Source organism: Oncorhynchus gorbuscha, linkage group LGY, assembly GCF_021184085.1.
Source record: "Oncorhynchus gorbuscha isolate QuinsamMale2020 ecotype Even-year linkage group LGY, OgorEven_v1.0, whole genome shotgun sequence".
Lineage (NCBI taxonomy): Eukaryota > Metazoa > Chordata > Actinopteri > Salmoniformes > Salmonidae > Oncorhynchus > Oncorhynchus gorbuscha.
The window spans coordinates 2136288-2142287 of record NC_060199.1 but is presented as its reverse complement, the minus strand read 5'-3'; the positions used below and the strand labels follow the sequence as shown (position 1 = coordinate 2142287).

The 6000-nt window shown below is 39.6% G+C and overlaps 1 long non-coding RNA gene across 2 annotated transcripts; it reads right to left on the bottom strand.

The window, feature by feature from the left end:
• Positions 1-2259: 2259 nt before the first annotated feature.
• LOC124016643 lies at positions 2260-4300 on the bottom strand. 2 transcript variants are annotated; one of them, XR_006835414.1, is made up of 3 exons: positions 3265-4300; positions 3142-3184; positions 2260-2809 (listed from the first exon to the last, which is right to left on the bottom strand). It is a non-coding gene; the product is annotated as an uncharacterized LOC124016643 (long non-coding RNA). The 2 variants fall into 2 exon arrangements; XR_006835413.1 differs by having other exon boundaries at positions 3142-4300.
• Between the last annotated feature and the right edge of the window lie 1700 nt (positions 4301-6000).

The window sequence follows — 6000 nt, the reverse complement described above, 5'->3', positions numbered from 1 at the left end:
AATTGGAGGTACACCTCCAATTGACTCAAATGATGTCAATTAGCCTACCAGAAGCTTCTAAAGCCATGACATCATTTTCTGGAATTTTCCAAACGTTTTAAAGGCACAGTCAACTTAGTGTATGGTAACTTCTGACGTACTGGAATTGTGATACAGTGAATTATAAGTGAAATAATCTGCCTGTAAACAATTGTTGGGAAAAATACTTGTGTCCTGCACAAAGTAGATATCCTAACCGACTTGCCAAAACTATAGTTTGTTAAACAAGACATTTGTGGAGTGGTTGAAAAACAAGATTTAATAACTCCAACTTAAGTGTATGTAAACCTTCGACTTCAACTTTATGCATGCATGCATGTATGTATGTCACAGTGAAAATGTCAGGTACACCTCACAAATATTTGATTTAAACCGTAAATTAAAAATGTATTCTGCATTTACAAACACTGTAAAAACATAGAATTCCCATACAAAAATGTATAATCATGCAAGAATTTTTGAGAACACAAAAACACACACACACACGCACGCACGCACGCACGCACGCACACACACACACACACACACACACACACACACACACACACACACACACACACACACACGCACACACGCACGCACGCACGCACACACACACGCACACACGCGCACACGCGCACACGCGCACACGCGCACACACACACGCACGCACGCACGCACGCACACACACACACACGCACACACACACACACACACACACACACACACACGAAAAAGAACAAACACTTGTTATCAAGGGTGGATGCTTCTGATCCCTGCTTGAAAAAGCTACTTCAGTTTACGACATCCCTTCATCCAATGATGTCCAAGGCTCATATTTATAACATGTCAACAATAAATAATAATTATTAGAAAGAGACAGAGTAAAGCTTGGCTTTAAGTAACCAGAGACGCTGGTGTTTTCCACCACACAAATACAAAACAGGTTAGACAAATAATAATTATTAGAAAGAGACAGAGTAAAGCTTGGCTTCAAGTAACCAGAGACGCTGGTGTTTTCCACCACACAAATACAAAACAGGTTAGACAAATAATAATTATTAGAAAGAGACAGAGTAAAGCTTGGCTTCAAGTAACCAGAGACGCTGGTGTTTTCCACCACACAAATACAAAACAGGTTAGACAAATAATAATTATTAGAAAGAGACAGAGTAAAGCTTGGCTTTACAATGGACAATAAATAATAGACAATTAAGAAGACAATGTATATATATACCAGAACATTCATTCCGACTCACTTTCTCACTCATCCCACCCGCCTCCCTAAAAATAAAAATAAAGAAGAAAAGACTAAAATCATTCTCATGCACTTTTTGTCCAGACACATGTGAGATGAGCAACCCCCCAAAAAAAGCAACCAAAAAGTACTGCTACAAGTTTACAAGAGCCTGCATGCGTTTTTGAATTGAGTGAATTGAAATCCGTGGTTTTGTCCTCTCAGCTCTGTGAACACAGATGAGGTAGGAGATAAGAACAGAAAGTGAATAATGCTGAACCAAACACAATGGGTGTTGACTTGCTTTGCCCTTCAATACATTCCTCTACAACAATTTGAGGGTCTTAAAACACTTCCTTTGTTCAGTTGCTTCCTTTATCTCATTTTCCTTCATGTACACTGATCTGAGGACTTATTAGAAGAAACAATATTGTGGAAACCTATCCGGTCTGTTCACCGATCAGCATAAGGAAAGAAGACATTACATGGCACGGAAGGGATTCAACTCAGCCAATCCCTCCAGTTCGCCAGGGAAGATGTAGCTGGGATTAAGTCTCCCTTAGCTAAGAGCACTTCAAGCACAAATTATCAATCTAAACCCTCTGTTCTCCAGTCTCTCCAATTTCACGAGCTATTAAACGGAAGGGGTGGGAGGAAGGAGTTTGTTTCAGAAACACTGGTTGTGCCAGGCAAGTACACATGCCACAATGCCATGCTGCTATCCACCATGGACACCAAATCTTGTTGTTGGGTGAGAGAAGTGGCCATTTTGTCTGCATCACCCAGGTAGTCAACCAATCAGAATGATCATGACTGTAAAACAAAAATAAAAGGTTTGCTACGGTTTTTCCCTGGACACCCTTTTGACTGGTAGCGCTTCTCTTATGTAAAGGATTTTAAAAGTTAGCAGGAGAGCAGCTGAACTTTCTGACTGGTCAGTTATCTGAAAATGGGCCATAATGTCATGATGCGCATTACCAAGAACCAGATGGACAAAGTTCACATGGCTTTAAAAAAAATCATTTTTATTGTTGAAAGCAAATTACTCCCAAAAACCAACTTTGAAAATGGTTGAACTACTAGTGTTCTGCTTTTCCTAACCCACTTGTCTGCTATTCCTATACTTTGTATCGACTATGCATACTCTCCCTCTCTAGCCCTGTTATTCCACAATTATAGGAGCTTTTTGCCACATATAGGCTATACTGGCTCGCATCAAATGGTTGTCAGAGATGAGAGACCAGAGGCCGCGAGCTGCCTTCTGAAACAGTCTCCATATTGCTGTAAAACAGATTTAGTTAGAAGTCCAGAAAGGCGAGAGCCATGGGAATGATGGGAATGGGAATGGGAATGATGGAAGAAGGGGGGAAAACAGAAGAAAAAAACCCACAATGGAGCAAGATAAGAATGAGAAAAAGATGGAGAACAATAAATCATTAAATCGTTTGTGAATTACAGGAAGAAGAGACTATCCTTCTTTGTCATTGGTGGAGAATATGCCACTGTTTATATACACAACACCTTCAGAAAGTCACTGTTTATATATATACACAACTCCTTCAGAAAGCCACTATTTATATATATACACAACACCTTCAGAAAGTCACTGTTTATATACACAACACCTTCAGAAAGTCACTGTTTATATACACAACACCTTCAGAAAGTCACTGTTTATACACACAACACCTTCAGAAAGTCACTGTTTATATACACAACACCTTCAGAAAGTCACTGTTTATATACACAACACCTTCAGGAAGTCACTGTTTATATATATATACACAACACCTTCAGAAAGTCACTGTTTATATACACAACACCTTCAGAAAGTCACTGTTTATACACACAACACCTTCAGAAAGTCACTGTTTATATATATATACACAACACCTTCAGAAAGCCACTGTTTATATATATACACAACACCTTCAGAAAGTCACTGTTTATATATATATATACACACAACACCTTCAGAAAGTCACTGTTTATATATATATACACAACACCTTCAGAAAGTCACTGTTTATATACACAACACCTTCAGAAAGTCACTGTTTATACACACAACTCCTTCAGAAAGCCACTGTTTATATATATACACAACACCTTCAGAAAGTCACTGTTTATATATATACACAACACCTTCAGAAAGTCACTGTTTATATACACAACACCTTCAGAAAGTCACTGTTTATACACACAACACCTTCAGGAAGTCACTGTTTATATACACAACACCTTCAGAAAGTCACTATACACACAACGCCTTCAGAAAGTCACTGTTTATATATATACACAACACCTTCAGAAAGTCACTATACACACAACGCCTTCAGAAAGTCACTGTTTATATATATACACAACACCTTCAGAAAGTCACTATACACACAACGCCTTCAGAAAGTCACTATACACACAACGCCTTCAGAAAGTGTGCACAGGCTTTTACTTTTTCAACCTCGTCTTGCTTGTCACTGATCTACACACAACACCCCATCACTGCCAAGTGGATGTGTTAATAGAACACTCAATGAAAAGCTGAAATGTCTTGAGTCAATAAGTATTCAACCCCTTTGTTACTGTTCCACTGGATGTCATAAGGTGAATGCACCAATTTGCAAGTCGCTCTGGATAAGAGCGTCTGCTAAATGACTTAAATGTAAATGTAATGTTAAATGTTACAGCCTAAATAAGACAGGAGTAAATGTGTGCTTAACAAATCACATAATAAGTGGCATGGACTCTCACTGTGTGCAATAATAGTGGTTAACATCATTTTTGAGTGACTACCTAATTTCTGTACCCCACACATACAATTAATTGTAAAGCCCCTCAAATCGAGTAGTTCATTTGAAGCACACACTCAACCGCAGAGACCGGGGGTTTTTTCAATGCCTCGCAAAAATGGTCTCCAATTGATAGAAAAAATCTAAATAAATATCCAGATGCTGAATATCCCTTTGATCATCATGGTGAAGTTATTAAGCTTTGGATGGTGTATCAATACACCCAGTCACTACAAAGATACAGGCGTCCTTCCTAGCTCAGTTGCTGGAGAGGAAGGAAACGACTCAGGGATTTCACCATGAGACCAATGGGGATTTTAAAACAGTTACAGAGTTTAATGGCTGTGATAGGAGAAAACTGAGGATGGATCAACAACATTATAGTTACTCCTCAATACTAACCTGAATGACAGAGTGAAAAGAAGGAAGCCTGTACAGAATAAAAAATATCCCAAAACATGTATCTTGTTTGCAACAAGGCACTTAAGTAATGCAGCAATAAATATGGTAAGGAAATTAACTTTTTGTTCTGAATACAAAGAGTAATGTTTGGGGAAAATCCAACACAACTCTGAAAGCCACTCTCAGCAAAGGGGAAGCCAACTCCATATTAATACCCATGATTTTGGAATGAGATGTGTCCACATACTTTTGGTCATGTAGTGTAGTATCAACTTAATACCTCACTTTAGTACAATAATGCTACATTGAATTATAGTTAGTCACAGACTGTTAATTTGTACCAATTCCTGCCTAGGGGATTTGTCAGTTGGAGGATACCATCTTGCCAATGAAATAGTGTTAGAATGTATAGTGCCTTCGGAAAGTATTCAGACCCCTTGACTTTTTCCACATCTTGTTTCGTTACAACCTTATTCTAAAATTGGATTAAATAAAAATAAATCCTCGGCAATCTACACACAATACCCCATAATGACAAAGTCGATAACAGTTTTTAGAATTTTTTGTAAATGTATTACAAATAAAAAAACAAATACATTACTTACTTAAGTATTCAGCCACTTTGCTATGAGACTTAACATCCTGTTTCTATTGATCATCCTTGAGATGTTTCTACAATTTGATTGGAGTGCACCTGTTGTAAATTCAATTGATTGGATATGATTTGAAAACGTACACACCTCTCTATATAACGTCCCACAGTTGACAGTGCACGTCAGAGCAAAGACCAAGCCATGAGGTCGGAGGAATTGTCCACAGAGCTGAGACAGGATTGTGTCGAGGCACTGATCTAGGGAAGGGTACCAAAACAATGTCTGCAGCATTGAAGGTCCGCAAGAACACAGTGGCCTCCATCATTCTTAAAACGGAAGAAATTTGACCACAAAGACTCTTTTTAGAGCCGTCCGCCCGGCCAAACTGAGCAATCGGGGGAGAAGGGACTTGGACAGGGAGATAACCAAGAACCCGATGATCACTCTGACAGAGCTCTAGAGTTCCTCCCTGGAGATGGAATAACCTTCCAAAAGGACAACCATCTCTGCAGCACTCCACCAATCAGGCCTTTATAGTAGAGCGGCCAGACGGAAGCCACTCAGTAAAAGGCACAACAGCCTGCTTGGAGTTTACCAAAAGACACCTAAAGACTCTCAGACCATGAGAAACAAGACTCTTTGGTCTGATGAAACCAAGATTGAACTCTTTGGTCTGAATGCCAAGCGTCACGTCTGGAGGAAACCTGGTACCATCCCTACGGTGAAGCATGGTGGTGGCAGCATCATGCTGTGGGGATGTTTTTCAGCAGCAGGGACAGACTAGTCAGGATCGAGGCAAAGATGAACGGAGCAAAGTACAGAGAGATTCTTGATGAAAACCTGCTCCAGAGCTCTCAGGACCTCAGACTGGGCCGAACGTTCACCTACCAACAACGACCCTAATCACACAGCCAAGACAATGCAAGAGTGGCTTCAGGACAAGTCTCTGAATGTCTTTGAG